Here is a 20259-nt window from a genome sequence, read left to right on the forward strand (position 1 = left end):
CTGCCTCCAATGCCCAACCCATGGTGCTTCTGTTCCCCTTTCTTCTGCCCTAATGTTCCCTTTTCCGTGGTATTCATCATCCTCTACATAAACTATTTACTTATTAATTATCTTTTTTGTTAATGATTATCTCACTCCATTAGAATGTAAGCTTCTTGGGTATAGGGAACTTTGTCTTTTTTTCCCCCTAAATAGCTCAAGTGCCTGGAAGAATGCTAAGTACACGGTGAGCACTCAGTGCATATCTGCTACATGAAGAAAACTCAGAGCCAGGAAAAGCCTATGGGCTTGTTTGCTAAATCCAACTTTTTCATTGAACTGATGAGAAAATTATAGCCCAGAGAGGAGAAGAAATGCATTCCCAGCCATAGAGCAAAGCAGTGGCTGAACCGAAGACCAGACCCATACCTTTTCTTTTTTCTAAAAGGTTTTTTTAAACTTTTTATTTTGTATTGGTGTATTGCCCATTAATAATGTCAGTGGTAGTTTCAGGTGGGGATTCAACGATTCATATACATGCATTCACTCCCACACACAGGTTTACCATTTAGACATGTGCACACAAACACTTCCAGACGGTACACGTGAAAGAGGAGCCTTTGTTTCCACCAAGAGTGTTTAGAACTTCACTTTTTGCTTTTGGAGGGCCTTATTAGCATTAGGCCTTGATGAATCCTATTCAAAATTTGGGAACACCCCTGCCTGCTGTCTGTGTAATCACTCAAAACCTAGAGATCAGTTTTTATCAGGCTTTTTTTTTTTTTTGGAGTGATTTTTGTTTTGTTTTGTGTTCCTTAATCTGGGCTGGGGGAAAAAAAAAAAAAAAGCCAGGAGATCTGCGCTTTGGATTTTGTAAATGAGCCCACTGCTCATCGCACTCCTCAGCCAGATAAGGCCCAAATGGCATTTGCAGCAATGCTTTGCTATCTCTCGAGCAATCCGGCTCCTACACGGGCCCCTTGGTAACAGCTTGGCAAATCCGCAAAAGGAATGCGACTATATGGCTTGTGTGTGGACCTCGGAGTTATTACGGCTTCCAGATTGCCAAGCAGGTCATTAATCATAGGCCAAGCTAGGCCATCACAGCCTCAGCACGGTGAAAGCGCCCAGCATAATGCCAGCGAAATCACGTTTCACATACGGCTCTTGCTGGCATAGATATGGCAGGGGGAGAGGGAAGGAAAAAAATCAGTCCCCTTTTAGGAAAGAAAACTTCTACTTATCTTTGATTTGCATTCAGTCCTCCCTCAATAGTCCTTAAGCCTGTTATTTAATTCATTTTGGTGCCAGGGTTCATCACAAAGCAAAAACCCTAAGCGAGACCTATGCAGTCTGTGACCTCCAAACCCCCTGTCTTTTCTTGTCAGTTCTATGTCATTTGTGCAGTTGAACTCCACCAATTTGAAATGCTGACCTCTTCCACAGACAACCTTATTCTCCTCCAGTGAAAGAAAGGCCTGGAGCTGACAAACCACTCAAGCGGGAGATGCAAGAAAAAAAGAGGTTGACTCGAAAATCAATTTCCATAGCCCACCCAAAACCCACATGCACACACTAAACTTGTATAATTTTTTTTTTAATTGCTGAATGGATTTATAAAGAGAGGGATCCAAGAACAAAATGTAAAATTATGAATTAGGATGGAAAGAATGGAAGCCTAAACTCTGGCCCCCAAAGGACCAGAACAGAGCCCAGGATCTCTCCACTTCCTTATACCTGGACTTCTTGAGTTTGTTTGAAAAGTTGAAAATAAAAAATGTAAGAAGATAGCACCACGTCACTGGCAAAGGCAATAGAAGATAAGGGGGCTCTGGGGACACCAGAAAAAGAGGTTTTAAGCTATGCATATGTGTACATATATTCTATATATGGCTCATCTGCATTGCAATATCTTTGTGTACATGTATTGCTGGGCACAGGTCCTGACTGCCCCAAATATAGAATGAGGTAATGCCCTGTGACCTGCAGTTTTACATAGTGAATGTATTTTTCATGTCATGTCTATCACTTTTGTTAAATTTTAGATCTTTTTCCATCAAAACCAGGCACCAGCAACATACTGTCATTTAATTAAAATCTGCATTTATTGAGCACCTACTATGTGTCTTCACTAAGCATTGAGTATATAAAGAACAATCTCTTTTCCAAATATCTAACAGTCTAGTGTGCAAACAAAACATAAAAGCTCTTTTTTATAAATATATATACATTTATATAATGTATATAAATGGGGTTTTCTAGGTGGCACAGTGGTAAAGAATCTGCCTGCCAATAGAGAAGATACACACGATGAGGGTTTGAGGTGGGAAAAACCCCTGAAGTAGGAAACAGCAATCCACTCCAGTATTCTTGCCTGGAAAATTCCATGGACAGAGGAGCCTGGAGGGCTACAGTCTATGAAGTCATAAAGAGTCAGACACGACTGAGCACGATATATATAAATACATTGTATACAATTTGCATTTATATAAGGATATAAGTGTGTGTATATATATATATTCTATGAATAGAAATATGAGTTTCTCCTTTACATGAATCAGTTTTCCTTAAATTTTCTCTCCATGCCTCTATTCTAATGCTAGTATTTTTTTAAGCTGAGGAAAAAAAAAACTCTCAAGTCAGTTTGCATTTTGCCATAGACTATTCTTTCTGTTCCCTAGACTTTCTGACACCTAAAGAGAAAAAAGGAATAGTTCTTTTCTGTGTTCTGAAACTCAAGGGTTTGTCCCTATTATGAAGCATACGCTAATGATCCTTTTTATTTCAGTTACTTTTAGACAATAAATGAGAATTCACAAATTGTTATAGTTGAGTGAGATGAGGCATCATGAAATTCCTGGCTCCTTTTCTTAACAGCCATTGTTCTCAGAGCAGCAAAATGCTCAGTGTTAACTCCTGGTGGTCAATATGAAAATTGTCATCATTTCTCTTCTTGATACAGTGGAGTCTACTTTTTTAAAAAAGTGATTCTGGCAACTGAAAAAAATTTTTAATGCAATAAAGATCCTTTTCTTTTTCTCAGTTCTCCACTCTAAAAAAAAAGGAAGGACTGTAATCAAATGAATTAGGGAACATGGTGATAAGGGCAACTAAATAACAACAGAATATGTAAAAGTTCCAGAAAAAAGTGATTCATCTGTGTAACATGAGGTCAAGGTAGGCTTCCTGGAGAAAGTGATGTCTGAGCTGGAATTTAAAGGATAACTGAATATACCAGACCAGCAACAAGGATGTATGCAAATGTAGTGAGGAGGAAAAGTAGGATGTGTGCAAGACTGTAAGCTGTTTGATATTGCTAGGATATAAAGATCAACAAGGACGTTGGAGATTTGGATGAGGCTGCAGAGAGAAGCTAGGTCATCGGCCATTCATTAGAGTAGAAGCTCCAGTAGAGTAGCTGTCCTGTTTGCCTTATTCAGCCTCATATAGCTTAATACTGGCACATAGTGGGAAGCTCTATGGATGTTTGTAGACACAATAAGGTAACTACTTTCATGAACAGTGGGGAGACCATAGGAATGTTTTAAACAAGAGAAATGGATGATTATATGTCAGAAAGATCACTTTAGTGGTAGCATGTGACATGTGTCTACATATTATTTTTCAAGTACTCAGGTGACTGCAATGTGGAGGTTTGATTGGAGTGACAAGAAAAAGGAGATTAAGAGTCAGGGGTCCAGGGAGAAATGATGAAATCCTGAACAAAGGCAGAAACGATGGGGCTGAAAAAGCAGGAGCTTAACTAAGAGATAAATACAGGAGACCTTGAAAGTCCTGAAACAGTGAAAAATATATTTAATCAATACATTAGTTACATTTTCAAATAACATGCTTTATATGTTTCGTATGTTTCCTTCAACTTCCAGATCAAAGTCTTAGGGTATAATCATTAATCTGGGGGGATAGTCCAATAAATAATGGAATATTCTCCCTATTTCTATAAAATTTTCAGACTTTTTTCAGGCACCAGGTGCCAGTTGAAAGGATGAAAGAGAGGATTAGAAATAATTCTTGGATTTCTGGTTGAAGATATTGGGTTAATAACAGTATTAGAAACCAAGATTCGGAAAGCAAGTTTGGCATGTTCTTTCAACCAACATATTCAGAGCCTACTAAATACCTAATGAAGGATGGACTGAGACCCTGAGAGGTTCTAGGAATGGGAAAAAAATAGGAAAGACTGAGAATACAATTCAAACATTAATGCCAGTGCTATGGGCTTAATTGCAGGTTCTATTAATGAAAGGAACTAGTTAGAAAAGATTCTCCCAGTCTTGACGGTTTGAAATTCTTGTAATCTTGAAATCTGATTGAGAACATAATTTTGAAAGAATATATCTGGCATTCTCTCCACTCAGTCTAATTTTGGGTATACCGCTTACTAACTGTGATGTTGGGCAAGGCATTTAATAACTCTGGGACTCGGTTTATCATCTGTAGCTCAAAAGTTTGATAGAGGTTAAGTGCTTCCACCTTTAAACATTCAATGGCACTGTCAATGATATCGATGACACTTAAAAATACAGAGAAACATAGAAGACTGAAAGGCCTGGGAGCAGAGCCAGCTTTGCTGGTGGGGGTCCATGAACTGGTACAAATCAGCTCCCAGGGTGCTGTGATGTGCTCAGCCGCTAAGTCGTGTCTGACTCTTTGCAACACCATGGACTGTACCCTTCCAGGCTCCTCTGTCCTTGGGGATTCTCCAGGCAAGAATACTGGAGTGGGATGCCATGTCCTCCTCCAGGGGATCTTCCCAAACCAGGAATAGAACACAGGTCTCCCACATTGCAGGCAGATTCTTTACCATCTGAGTCACCAGGGAAGCATCGTGAGTCTCTTTGAAACCCATTATCCAGCCTCCCCTTCTTTCTTATTAACAGAATCCCACTTGCAAACTCTGGGAGATAGTGAAGCTGCAGTCTGTGGGATCACAAAGAGTCAGACATGACTTAGCAACTGAACAACAGCAACAACACATGTTTGCAGCAACAACATTCCTGGCTTAAAAGTCAATTCCTGGCTTCTTTGGCCCCTTCCACTAGCTGTTTGATATAGTTTGTTTTTATTCTTTTTTTTTTTTTTTGTCTATTTTCTAATATGTTTTATTATTTATTTATAACTTCTAATTGTATATTGGGGTATAGTTGATTAACAATGTTGTATTAGTTTCGGGTGTACAGCGAAGTGATTCAGTTAAACATATACATGCCTTTTTTTTTTTTTTTTTTCAAATTCGTTTCCCATTTAGGTTGTTCCATCATATTTAGCAGAGTTCCCTATGCTACACAATAAGTCCCTGTTGGTGATCTATTTTAAATATAGCAGTGTGTACAGTTCTGACCTGAGAGATATGATTGGGATTTACAGAGGGGGCTTATAGGAAAGCATTTTAGAGGAGAACAGCTTTAGACAGCACAACCTTTCTGCTCTTTATTCTTCCCCTTCTTGCCTAGAAAGCAGACATGATCTGGAACCAAGGTGGTTATCCTGGGACCACAAGGCGCCAAGCCAAACACTAAATAAGGATGGCAGCTTGTCAGCACCTGTGGCCTGAGAGTGTTGTGGGCCAGCATACAACCCCAATAGCTATATCTGGACCTCCTCCTTGGGAAGCAGGAAGGAAGATCTCTCACAGGTTGGATTTTCTGATCAAAGTGAGGATGACCTCCCTCATAGAGGGATGAATAAGCCCACTTCCCTGCAACATGTTTTGGGGAGAAACAGATATAACAAATGAGTGCTCCCAGGGGTACAAAAGAAGAAAAGCTTGTTTATAAAGATGAAATTAATTGAACATCCTCCAGGATAGAGACCATGTTTTCTTCATCTTTATAGCCCCAACATTCATTAGAAGGACTGATGCTGAAACTGAAGCTCCATTACTTTGGCCACCTGATGCGAAGAGCTGACTCATTGGAAAAGACCCCGATGCTGGGAAAGACTGAAGGCAAAAGGAGAAGAGAGTGGCAGAGGATGAGATGGTTGGGTGGCATTACCATTCAATGGACATGATCCTGGGTAAACTCCAGGAGATGGTGAGGGACAGAGAGGCCTGGTGTGCTGCAGTCCATGGGGTTGCAGAGAGTCAGACATGACTTGGTGACTGAAAAACAGCAACATAGCCCCACTGCCCAGTGTAGACATGGCATACTTTAGGGTCAAACTTTCTATGGTGTAAATAAATGATGAAAAGAAGGAAACAATCTTTTTCCATCAAGGAGTTATTTTACCTCTATGAGAGCAAACATTCACGTCTGATGATTTGTCATTAAGTCCACTGGCCTGACTCTTCCCTCCCCAGGTCACATAAAACCAACCCATGGGGACCTCACATAGAACACATAGGAAGCTACTGACTATTTTATCAATGTGACTGACATCCCCTTAGGAAGAAACTAATACCCAGGCTCCTGGAGTGAACTAACTGCCCTTCTGAGACCATCCGTGGCCAGCAATGATGACACTGGCCCTAAAAGGTGTGATAATGCCACAGAGCTGAGGAAAGGAGCCACTGGGAGACCAGGGGGCACCCTGGGTGGTCACGCAGGAGGGCAGAAGATAAAGGACGCTTCTCTTCTCCTCTCCTCTGCCACACTCCTCACCTGGAGGGGGCGCTCCACTAATGCTCAGATCTGAATTATCATTCTATCTGAATGCAAATATACGGTTGGTCAAAAGTTTCATTTGGGGGGTTTCATACCATCTTACAGAAAAACCCAAACAAACTTTTTGGCCAATACAATAGTTTACTTGGGAAAATTCCAGGAGATAGTGAAGGACAGGGAAGCTTGCCATGCTGCAGTTCATGGGGTCTCCAAGAGTCAGACATGACTTGGCCGCTGAACAACAGTAGTTTAATGCTACTAAGCCCCTACCTAGGAAACAGTTTTCATCGTAAAACCAGCAGTTACCAGAAGTAAGGTAAAAAGATGAGAGGAGCAAATTTTAAAGAATTTCTGTGTTCTCCACCTGTGCTTATCTCCAGCCAGGACACAGAGGCAAGTTTCTCAAATTGCTTTAAGCTGTCACCACCATCCACACTCCAGAGCAAGGATATACAATCTATGACCTGAAAGCCAAAGCTTGTTTATGTATAAAAAATGTATTGGAACACAACTATATTTTTCAATTTGCATATTGTTCCTGCTTCTCTCATACTGCTACAGCAGAAAATATTTACTTGTGACTCTTTATAGAAATAGTTGGCTGACCCCTGCTCTAAAAGCTGTCTTGCCTTGTTGTTGTTCACTATTTGGTTTGGTTTGGGGCTGTCCAGCATCTGAGCACCCTTCCATTGGAGGTTCTTAAGCATTTTGGTAGGAAGCAGAGTCCATCTCCTGCTCTAAAAGTGGGCAAGGTCAGACACTGCCTTCTTGGCCTCCCTTGCGTCTCTGTGTCGACTAATCAGAAGCTCCCACCCTACATGTAGACTGGATACACACATGCCTGTTAAGTCGCTTCAGTCATGTCTGACTCGTTGCGACCCTATGCTGTGGACTGTAGCCCACCAGGCTCCTCTGTCCATGGCATTCTCCAGGCAAGAATACTGGAATGGCTTGCTGTGCCCTCCTCCAGGGAAATCTTCCGAACTCAGGGATCAAATCCATATCTCTTATGTCTACCTGCATTGGGAGGTGGGTTTATTTTTATCACTAGTGCCACCTGGGAAGCCCATAGACTGGATAGATAGTGTCATAAAGAAGCAAGGACAGCAGAGAATCCATTTTTGTCACAATGGCAGCTGGGGCTATGTGTCCAGCCAACGAGTTTCCAAGCAGTGGCACCGTCTCTGCTGGCAGGACATCCAGGACTGTTCCTGGAGATGGTGTCAGTCTAAACAGCAGAGTCCAGAGGCTGGAGGCAGGGTGGATGCAATCTTACCCAGCTACAGTGTGGGGTGATTTTATCGATGATTTTGGCTGCTGCTCAGCCCCATTTTTTCCTGGTCACCTTCTGACTCTGCAGTTAACCTTTTCAGTAATTCTAGGAATGGTTCAAAGCCATTTGATAAGTTTCTTTCCAGTTTAAATCAGCCAGAGTTGATTTCTGTTGTTTGCACCTAAGAGTTCTGACATTAAAAAAATATCTATTTTTTTTTTTTTCATATTGATAGGGTGACTAGCAGATTACAAATCAGCATCACATAACCTGTTTTGTTCTTGTGACAACCCTGGGAAGTATGGTTTTCTGCCCACTTAACAGATGAAGAAACTGAGGCTAAGTGAGGTTAAGTAATCCCTTTGAGTCAACACTGGAATCCCTTTCTGCTGTGCCAAACAGGCAAAACTTTCATAACGTCAGGCACATGATCATTGGTTTTACTTTTAAATTAAACAAACCCCATCTCTTCTTCAAAGCCCACAGAGGGCTGAAAGCTCTGTTGTGCCACTTACCAGCATCTTGTCATTTTTCACCTCTTTTATTCTAAGTCCAGGTGGCTTTATTTTTTCATTTGAAAATGTCATCACCACGTCATTAGCAATGCACTGTTACCTGACAGAAGGAAGAAGCGTCCCCGGGCCATATGGCTGGGTTTAATCTACATGGTCACGGTGTAATCCCATTGAAATGGCTTCCCTTTGCAATCAAAACTGAATTTCACACTCTACCAAGATGGGGACAGCTCTCGTCTTCCCCAGAGTAATATAGATCTCCCCAGGCAGCCAAGGCCAATGGAAACGGCTTTCTTCTTGAGGCCAGCAGCAGGTGGGGGGCAGAGCTGGGAGGTCAGCGTGAATAGGAAGAAGGGGGAAAGGAGACGTAGGAACACTTGGGGAGTCAGAGTCCAGAGTAATCCTTTGCATTCCCCGCCTACAGATTACCACTGGGGGCATTCAACCTTTGGCACCTGGGAAAAGTAAATTTGGAACAGAAGTCACCTTTATCCAATCAGTGGTCTTATCACAGTTATTGCTTCTAAAGTTATCTGGCATATCTCCCCAGAAAGGCTAAAATTACAGTCACTGTCCAGAGCACGCAGTTAATCAGGATTTATCTGTATTTTAAGGAACATGTATTTTAAGTAGACATCCTCCTGTGTTCATTATGAAGCAGTTCATCTCAGTCCAGCATATGAGAATCACTGATGTAAACAGATATGAAAAAGTAATTGACCATTATTGGTGATGTAGCAGAAAGAAGGAGGCATAAATTACCATTGGCAACATTGTTTGCTTATTTAAAATGCAATAAATGTAATACCTGATGTGTACTCAATCACTGCTGGTGAAAACCACACTGTCTATATTAATATCTGCTGAAGGCAATTGTAGGTGATATGAATCTAAAAGTCTTCAGAAAACACATTCCCTTTAACAAAACAGTTCTTCAGCTGTGTGTTGGGAACATAGTCTTGTGTAATTGTTTGGTTATAAGATTTTTCATCACAGGATTTATTCACAAATAGCAAAAAATAAAATTAAAAGAAATCTCTGTGTAAAATTACAGATCGGTTAAAGATGTTATTCAATTAACATTTAAAATTATGTTGTAGAAGACTATGTGAGGATTTAGAAATGTGTAACTAGCAGATTTTGGAGTGTTATTCTTACCTCATTAACTATAAGGTATGAGATTGCGTTGGTCTTTTCCACTACTGCATTCTGAGGGTATGGAATAGGGCCTGGGAAAATATTTGCTGAATTAATGACTCAGCTGATTAATGGTCATATTGGGTTGGCTGGAAAGTTCATTCGGATTTTTCTGTAAGATGTATGGGAAAAACTTGGATTAATTTTTTGGCCAAGCTAATATTTTAAGAAGAAAAGTGAATTATATGGTACCACCTTGTCAAAAAAACCACACATGTAATTAGACACTGTCTGGTTTCCTTTGGCTGGCAGAATTATAGGTGATGGCTATTCTTTTCACTTATGACAAGATACTTATATCACAGATTATTTCCATGATGTGTGTGTGTGTGTGTGTGTGTGTGTGTATTCAGCTGCTTCAGTTGTGTCTGACCCTATGGGCTGTAGCCCACCAGGCTCCTCTGTCCATGGGATTCTCTAGGCAAGAATACTGGAGTGGGTTTCCATGCCCACTTCCAGGGGATCTTCCCAAAGCAGGGGCCAAACCTGCATCTTTTACATCTCCTGCATTGAAGTTTCAGTTTGTGTCATATTCTTCAACACTATGAAAAATACTACTATTACTACTACTATTACAAAAATCACTATTTGCTGTGTGTCTTTTGAGCATGTCTGATTTTTTTTTCCTTAGAAAAAGTACCTAGAATTAGAATTAGCATGTCTGTTGTCATCTGTACAGGCTGCCTAGCAACCAATTAGCTCTTCTCTGAAAAGTATGCCCTCTTTCGATGCCACAGAATAAATCCCCTTCATGTGTGTGTTCTAGGGAAGCAAGGTAACAAACATTCCTGGGAATGGGGAGATGGGTGTAGAGCAGGTTTCTTCTTGATCGGTCCAACAGGAAAAGACTGGGGAAGGTGCCTGCCCAGTGCAGGTGCTGCTTCTCTCCCAAGCTTCGCTTCCATGTCCTTGTGAAGCAGAGATATTATAAAGTGTACGAATGCTGATGCCAGGCCGGTGCAGCCTCACCGTCTCCTAGGGCTGCAGTGCTGGCTATTCTGTCTTTTCACGGGAAAGACCCCATCGCTAATTAATATAAACCATGAGTGTTAGACTCTCAAGAGTCTTCTCCAACACTGCAGTTCAAAAGCATCAATTCTTCAGTTCTCAGCTTTCTTTATAGTTCAACTGTCACATCCATACATGACTATTGGAAAAACCATAGCTTTGACTAGATGGACCTTTGTTGGCAAAGTAATGTCTCTGTTTTTTAATATGCTGTCTAGGTTGGTCATAACTTTTCTTCCCAGGAGCAAGCATCTTTTAATTTTATGGCTGCAGTCACCATCTGCAGTGATTTTTGGATCCTAAGAAAATAAAGTCTGTCACTGTTCCCACTGTTTCCCTATCTATTTGCCATGAAGTGATGGGACCAGATGCCATGATCTTGGTTTTGTGAATGTTGACTTTTAAGCCAACTTTTTCACTCTCCTCTTTCACTTTCATCAAGGGTCTCTTTAGTTCTTTGCTTTCTATCATCTGCATATCTGAGGTTATTGATATTTCTCCCGGCAATCTTGATTCCAGCTTGTGCTTCATCCAGCCCAGCATTTCTCATGATGTACTCTGCATAGAAGTCAAATAAGCAGGGTGACAATATATAGCATTGATGTACTCCTTTCCGATTTGGAACCAGTCTGTTGTTCCATGTCCAGTTCTAACTGTTGCTTCCTGACCTGCATACAGATTTCTCAAGAGGCAGGTCAGGTGGTCTGGACTTTTGAGAGTCCCTTGGACTGCAAGTAGATCCAACCAGTCCATCCTAAAAGAAATCAGTCCTGAATATTCATTGGAAGGACTGATGCTGAAGCTGAAACTCCAATACTTTGGCCACCTGATGCGAAGAACTGACTCATTTGAAAAGACCCTGATGCTGGGGAAAATTGAAGGCAGGAGGAGAAGGGGACAACAGAGGATGAGATGGTTGGATGGCATCACTGACTCAATGGGCATGAGTCTGAATAAACTCCGGGAGTTGGTGATGGACAGGGAGGCCTGGTGTGCTGCAGTCCATGAGGTCGCAAAGAGTCGGACACAACTGAGCAAATGAACTGAACTGAACTGAACCGGTGATAGATCACTGGTTATAAAAACTGTACAGTTTTCACTTTAGCAGTCTTATATCATGTTCTTGAGCTTCCTAGGTGGCTCAGTGGTAAAGAATGTGCCTACCAATACAGGAGACACAGGTTCAATCCCTGGGTTGGAAAGATCCCCTGGAGAAGGGCATGGAAATCCACTCCAGTATTCTTGCCTGAAAAATCCCATGGGCAGAGGATCCTGGTGGGCTATAGTCCATGGGGTCGCAAACAGCCAGACTTCACTGAGAATGCCCACATGGTATCATGTTCTTGGGGCATGGCATATTCATATAGTTAGCCTGCCTTTCAAACACGACTGCATTCTGAACATCTTCAGCCAATGATATATTTTCATGAAATAGCTCAAAAGTAGACCTCGTGTTTACACTCCTCCATTATTTTTGGCCAGCAGTCCATGAATTAATGATTATATATCCAGGACAGAATCTGTCTTCAGGAATACGAGGAAGGTGGACCAGGGAAGGAGGAAAAGGGGGAAATGTGACACAGAGAAGGCCATGGAGAGCATCCCTGATCTCTGGAAGCCAAACAATTCACACTTGGAATCAGTGGGAAAACAGTCACTGAGAAGCTGACCACCTGTTGCACAATTATGAAACTTTATTGGGATTATAAACTTTTCCCACTCACTTTCTTTTTTTTTAATTGGTATCTTGGAACTTGGAAAAACTAATTGTTGGGAGGCAATAGCAGTACTGGAGGTTTGGGAGTTGATGCAAATCTAAATAATCTAGATAATCTTGAGAGATGCAATGGAAATGCTGGCAATCCCTTGAATTTCTATAAATGTTTTTTTTTTTTGGAAAAATTTGCTTCTAAGACTTGGGAAGAGGCCACAGTTCTGAATCACTTCAGAACACTGAGAGGACAAAGCTCCTGCAGTGGATCCCCATGGCCAGTTCTTACGCTAGGGCTCACTTTCTCCCAGCAAAGTCATCACTCCTTGGGGTGTCTTTTTTGTCTTCCATGAACTGGGGTGACAACCTCCTCCCTACATCACCAGGGGCAGTGAGCAACAGCACAACTATTCTGCTCTTACCAGAGGAGGACCGCTCACTTCTCAGAGCACTGAAACACTTGCGTGCCACCAGGCAGTCCCCTTAACATCCATGAATGTGGACTCTGCTTTCACTCACCATCCTGTGGTCTGAGTACCATAGAACAACAGAAGACAAAATTCCCGGATGTCATATGTTTCATGAATGTAATTGGATGTGTGGCATATAATTTTCTGATACACAAAAATAAAAGACCAAATCCTATATCATGTTCAACTAAATTTTCTTGAGTACCTACTATGTGCTAGATACTATGCTAGTCACTTTTACACAGTCTATTTCATTCTATCTTTATAATTAGCCATGCAGACAGGTGTTATTATCTCCATTTATGCAGATGAGGAAACAAAGATTTGTGATGATGCATGGAGAATCCCAGTCAGGTCTCTTAATCCCCAAGTTAAGTAGCTTCTAGAACAACATTTCATTCAAAGAAAATCAAAAGGAATCTAAGGAATCCCTCCCTTCCTCCCTCTTCTCCTGTCTCCCTTTCTTTTCTCTTCCCTTCCTTTCATATGTTTTGAGTATCCAGCACATGCCAGAATATTCTGGAAGCAGGAAATATTCTTGGTAATACAAGGAAGATGGCAAAGAAATGCTCACATATAGTAGCATTTTCAGATGCAGACAGCATAGGTCTTTGGAGAAACTATGGGCTGGATTATGGTGGAAAGAACTTGAAATTTGAAGTCAGACAAACCTGAGTTCAAATTCTGACTCTGCCACTACCTAGGTTTGTGATCCATCCCTCAGTTTTTTCATCTATAAGGCAAAATATAATAATGCATCACCTTATAGGATTGCCCTGATTATGAGCAAAATAAGATGCCCAGAGCTTGGGAAATGCTCAGTAAACAAGACATGAAGTAGTAGCAATTTAAACCATATCCACTGCAGAAAAAGGTCCTGCTCTCCTGCCCAGACCTGGGAAGTCTGTTTATCTGTCCATCCTCACATCTATCTCCTAATGACCTCTTTCAAGTATCTTGTGCTGACTCTTCCAAAGAAGAAGCTGAGTGTATCTCCTCACATCCTGATACTGCAGAAACCACACTCAGGCGGCCTCCAGCTTCTTTGGCTTTGAAATCCCTGCTCTTTTGGCTGGCGGGCGCTTCACGGGGTGGATGGCCAATTCGCCATGGCGGTTTGTATCTGCAGCCGGCCTGACAGGCTGGGAGAGGAAGGCGTTAATGTTTTCTGACAGGCGACCCCTAATTGTGGGAGCTTTTCTTCTCGAGCTTTCTGTGAAATTCTGACTTAGGCGAGCAGCATAACAAAATGGCAGGGCATTGAGCTGGGCTTGCACTACACTGAGCTGGGTGGTTGGGCGGGGTGAAGGGGTGTATTGGGGGAAGGAGTGCTGGCCCAGCATTATTCATGAAGACTTTCAGCTGTTTTTGTCTTTTAACTAACCTTTGAGTTTGATCAGAGGGCTGACCGGCCTCCCTTTCGCCAAAGGCCCCGCTGGCACCTGGACAATGGAGGCAGACTGTTTTTCCTGGTAAAGAGAAGAACTGGGGGAGGCCAGGGGCTGTGTGTCCTAGAGGTAGGAAGGGAGGGTTGCAGAGAGCAGCTTTACTTCTGTCCTGGTCCTGGGCAGAGGGGTGGTTATTGATAGAACTTCCAACTGCCCCAATATAGGCAGCCGCCCTCCTACTGCTGACTTTCTAGGCTCTACATCTTTATCCAGGAAAATGCAAATGCCTCTAGTTCTCCCATTTGATGTTCAAATCCCCTCCCTTCCCCTCCAAGTAGCTTTCTTCTGCTCTTTCTCCCCCCATCCCCCGCTCCCTCTTTCCAAAGGGCTCATGGGCTGGAGTCTACAAGTATTTGGGTAGTGCTGGTTTATTATTATTATTATTATTGCAAATAATGATGCAAAGTGGGTGAGAGCAAATAAGTCAAGAAAAAACAAGGAGAAAGTGACCCTTGGATGAGGTCAGAGACCCAAAGAATGCTTAGTGGCTCAGTTGGGCCGGACTCTTTGTGACCCCATGAACTGTAGCCCGCCAGGTTCCTCTCTCCATGGGATTTTCCAGGCAAGAATACTGGAGTGGTTTGCCGTGCTATGGAGAATCTTCCCAACCCAGGGATGGAACCCAGGTCTCCGGCATTGCAGGTGGATTCTTTACCCTCTGAGCCACCAGTGAAGCCCTATTATTGTAAATAAGAATGCAAAATGGGAGAGAGCAAAAAAGTGAGGAAAAGAGAAGGAGAAAGTGACTCTTGGATGACGTTCGAGACCCAAAGAATGGTGGCAAGAGGGTTCAGGAGCATGGAAGTCATGGTGCAGCCTCCCCACCTGCAGGAGAGGAGGGAGGAGGCAAGGATGACTTGCTCTCGCTTTTGGCAGGTGCCAGGCTTTTGTCCCCTGCATCCACTTCCTGCCCGGACCCAAGGCCCAGTCCTCTCCAACGCACTTTGCACAAAAGTGACTCCCTTCAAGGAGTGTGGGTTGGCGCCTTTCCCCCATCTCTTCCCCAAAATAGTCCTGATCGCCAGCGCATCAAAGGCCGCTTTGTGAGCGGCGGCCGGCAGGCTGCCTGGAGGGGGGCGCACGTGGGACGTTCTGGGAGCGCGTCCCACTGCCCTCTCCAACCTCTCTGTCTTCTTTCATTCATTCTCCTCTCTTCTCTTGCTTTGTCTCTAATTCCTTCTCGTTTTTTCTGCCTCCTCTTTCTCTCTCCCTCCGTCCCTTCTCTCCTTTATCCTCCATCCCACCCTCTCTTCTTTTCCTCTCCATCTCTTCTCTCTCCTTCCCTTCCTCCACCTTTGGCTTCCTCTCTCTTTCTCTCACCTCCGTCCTCTCCCTTTTCCCCACCTCTCGCCTCCGAGCGAGTGACAAGCCTCTTCTCCCCGCCACCCCCATCACTGCCATCAGGTAGCCGGGCGAGGTCCCGGCGCGCGCAGCTGACAGCGGACGCATGCCTGCAGCCAATCACTGCCCGGATGCGCTGCAGCCTGAATAAATCATTAAGCCTGACACGCGCTCAGGGCCTGCTCTGTGCTGCAACTTGCTTCCTGCCATTAACCTACACACCCTCTTTTGTAACAACCTAATCTTGCATACAAAGGAAGTAGGAATATAACTTCGACCTGAGTTTAGAGCCCAGCTCTCATCATTCCCGGTGGGAAAAGAACGTTAGTGTCAGCAAATCCACTTCCCTCCCTCCCTTTGACTCCAGATAACCTGGAGTTTCTGGGGAAATCTGAAAACAGATCATTTCTGGGTCCAGGACTGGAGAGAAGGAGAAAAGAGTTCAGAGACTTCTCAACAACTGGGAAAGGAAAATAGCTTGGAGGGCTTTAGGTACCTCAGAGAAGCATCCATTGTGTTTGAAAACAGGTTGCCATAAAACAAGCTGAGAGAGTTCACTCTAGAAGATATAAATTAAGACAATTAAGTCCTAGAAATGTTGACGAACCTTAATCATTTGTCCCTCCCCTTTTATTTATGAGTGCATACATGGATGAGTGAGTGAATGGGTGAATGAAAACAAGAATAGCTTCCCAACAGCAGCATTGTCTTAGTTTATCTTGGTGGCAAGACCTCTTTCTTCACTAGGTCTTGCCCTCTGGCTTCCTGTTGGGTTTGGCCACTAGGAAGCACCACTAGGAGTTTGTGAGGTAGGAGGGAAGGTAGGTCTGACCATGTTAATCCCTGCTCCTCACTGACAAGGTCCTCAGTTGCTTTAGCAGTGGCTCTGCTCTTTGGTCTCAGGCCACAGCTCTTGTCAGGACCCTTCTCTCCCATAGCAACAACTCTTGCAGAGATGCAGTGACAGCTTCCTCCTCTGTCCCCTGAAATCCAGAGATGCTAAGGATCCTCCCCTTGTTTCTAGTCTCTGGGTGCTGCATTTTTTTGGTTCCTTTATTTCCACCCACCTCTGTCTCTCCATTAGACTCTTTTCATTTGTGCTTTCAAGTGCGCCGGCTCCTGCTGACCCAGTCTGGTACCCAGACTGTTTTCCTGCAGAATCTCAGGGATGTTCTTGTTTTGAGTAAGATTCTCAGGGATCATATTACCATCATCATGAAACTTCCTAGGGCAGAGGTAAACCTAGCTTTATTCAAAACCAGACTCTGGAAGAGTACTTCATCTTTTGGAACTGGGAATGACTTACTTGAAAGTTCGCAAAGTAAGTCAATTTCAGTTTTCTCTTCTAGAAAATGAGGATTTGTCCCTTGCATAGACAGATGGATAGAAAATGAAAGGGCTTTAGAGCTGTCCATGATTATAGCAGCATGAAGGGATACCCACTTCTCATGATCTTCCAAAACCAGGTAGAGCGATGGTGCTGGGGACTTGCCACAAAGGTAAACAAAGACCATGCTGCTGTTGGGAAGCTATTCTTGTTTTCATTCACCCATTCACTCACTCATCCATGTATGCACTCATAAATAAAAAGAGAGGGACAAATGATTAAGGTTCGTCAACATTTCTAGGACTTAATTGTCTTAATTTATATCTTCTAGAGTGAACTCTCTCAGCTTGTTTTATGGCAACCTGTTTTCAAACACAATGGATGCTTCTCTGAGGTACCTAAAGCCCTCCAAGCTATTTTCCTTTCCCAGTTGTTGAGAAGTCTCTGAACTCTTTTCTCCTTCTCTCCAGTCCTGGACCCAGAAATGATCTGTTTTCAGATTTCCCCAGAAACTCCAGGTTATCTGGAGTCAAAGGGAGGGAGGGAAGTGGATTTGCTGACACTAACATTCTTTTCCCACTGGGAATGATGAGGGCTGGGCTCTAAGTTCAGGTCAAAGTTATATTCCTACTTCCTTTGTATGCAAGGAAGAGGCAGAGCAGGGCAGGAGCTGGAGTGACTCCAGAGAACAAGACAAGTAAGCTCCCTATCCTCATGGAGTTTACCTTCTAATAGAGGGCAATGGATAGCAACTACATAAACAAATAGGTGGGTTTTTGTTGTTTGTTGGAGTTTGTTTTGTTTCTGGTTTTTGTATAGTAGTAGATGGCAGGAAGGAGAAACAGAAAAATGGATAAAGAGTGACTATAGCCAGCAGAAAGTTGCTTTTGATACGATGATCATGGAAAGCTTCTTGGAAGAGGTGGTATTTGAGGTAAGCTGGGCTGGGCTTTCCTGGAAAAACTACATCTATTCACAGATTTCTTTTTCCTGTGGGTAAACCTCAAATCTAGGTTGAATTGGATGCATCAACTAACTGACCAGTTCCCATAAAAATGAGATACTAGAATAACAACACCAGGTGCTCACATTTACATATAGCTTGTAATCTCCCCCACAAGGCCATGCGCTAAGTCCTTTTACATAGCATCCTGTTGCTGTGGTGGGTACCACCAGCCCCACGTTGCAAACAAGAAGATGTGGATTCTCTCATCTCACATCCCCAACTCTGCAAGAACAGTGAAGTGTTAATGCACATTGTATTCCCTCTTTCTCAGTCCTAGCCCTTTGGTGCTCTAGGCAGAGAACAGACCGGTTATTTTACCCTCTTCTTTGGTGGGCCCGGCTGCTAACCGAAGATATTTCTCCACTCCACGCACATCCTCCTCCTCGCAATTTAAAATTTTGAAAGGTAGTGTCAGGGAAATGAGATGTGCATCCCAGGAGCTCCAGTACAGCCTCTGATAATACTCGCATTCAACAGTTTTGCAGCCAGCGGCGGGTCTATTTTTTTATCTTTCCTCTCCCGCCTTCTTGCTCCTCCTGGTCAATTTCAGGCGACTCCAGTCTTAACTCGGTGGTCTCCAGGCTTTTTTTTTTTTTTGAATAGTTAAGATTTCTAAGTTAATAAAGTCAAGGCAGTTTTTTTCTCCAGCATCTCCCTCCCCCAGAAGAAAGCAGGAGAGGGGGCTCACGCTGGGGAGAGGCCGCGACTGCTAGCCGCTGGGGTCTACATTTTGTATTTCGCTGACAGCCCAGGGCCGCTCCAAAGCCCGCCGTGCAGCCAATGGGCAGCGGTGATTTATGGAGCTGACTAATACTGGCTGAATGCGGCCTGTCAGAGCGCCCTGAATGGCTTCCCTTCGCCGCACAAGCCCCGGCTTTGTGTTGCTAAGCGATTAGAGCAGATGTAATGAGATTTTGCCCAATCCCCGCTTTGCCCTTTCCTAGCTTCGGCAAAATTGTGTGTGTTTTTGTGAATTTTTAGAGTTTGCCTCCGCATTGTGGCAAACAACGGCTAACTTTGCCCCGAGTTTAACGAGACTGGATATTTCCCATTCAGAAGTGAGTAAAAGAACACCTGTCTTCACAAGGAGAAGGGGGAAAAATCCCCTTTGTGGGGGCTGAAACATTATCCTAATGTTATATTCATAGCCATAAATGACTTGCTACACTTTCTTTGCGTACCTTATCTGGAAACTTGCAAAGGAGCTAAATTAAAAGAAAAGGAAATGCATGAGGGTCGGGAAGGGGTCGGGGGGGGGGGGGAATCGAGGTCCGGTCCTACAAATGAGAAGATAAAAATAAAGCAGGCATCTCAAAAGCATTACTTCCCTCAAGTAAGCTCTAAATTGGCCCACTGCTGGCAGAAAGTCCGATTATTTATGGCGATGAGGAATTTACTGATTTTTTTCCCCCCTTAATTACGCTCATCTCTTTGAAAGGGACTGAAGCCTCAATGTGCATTCTATAGAGGGTCATTTAGCAAAATGACATCAGACGCTGGGGCGTGCTCTGCGCATCGCGGCTTTAAAAAATGATTATTCTGTGCCACTAAATGGTATAGATGTACCAACACAGACTAGATTTTTAACTCTGGAAGACGTGCTGGCCCCCCGCTCTTTGTTGGGTTTTGTAAGATGCATTTTGCGCTCGGCTTTCCGCTTGGCTGGAGACACGCTAACTGAATCTGCAAGTAATGCAAGCGGCAAGCGAGGAGCCCACATGAGGCGGAGTGGGATTCTGATCACGTCCTTGCTAACTGACAAGAAGCAAGCCAGCCAAAAACCCACCAATTTCTTTTTGAATCTTGGTAATTGGGTACTTTTACACGCAACTCACGCCATTCGGATAGAGTCACAAGCTTAGATAGGCCAGTGTCTCAAAGCGACCACACATTTCTAAGTCTTTTATTTATTTAAATCTAACTCCTGTAAGAAATTTATATCATACGTACCCTTTACTTAAAACCGATATGGACAGTGTGTGCAGTGGGAGAAAGGAGTAGAAAATGCATGGCTGGCAGTGAAGGGAGAAGAACACGCCCACCCCTGGCAGTGTGGACAGGGCTACCTCCCCCAAGCCCAGACTCAGGCACCACCATCCTTTCTCCCACTCCTGATGTTCATCATCTCATCCAGACCTGCCACAGTTTCACATTGAGAAACTCAAGAGTGGAACTATGGGTTAGAAAGTGGGGTGAGGACCCTCTCCTTCCAGTTCATTTTGGGGGGATTTTTTTCAGTGTACATTTTATCAAAAGATGATGCAGCTGTTAATCACCACCTATTTGCTAGGTGTCTGCATACATTTGCAGCATAAATGTCAAGGAAAACTATCTATATATGTAGATATACAGGTAAAG

The sequence above is a fragment of the Bubalus bubalis genome, chromosome 4, assembly GCF_019923935.1.
Source record: "Bubalus bubalis isolate 160015118507 breed Murrah chromosome 4, NDDB_SH_1, whole genome shotgun sequence".
Lineage (NCBI taxonomy): Eukaryota > Metazoa > Chordata > Mammalia > Artiodactyla > Bovidae > Bubalus > Bubalus bubalis.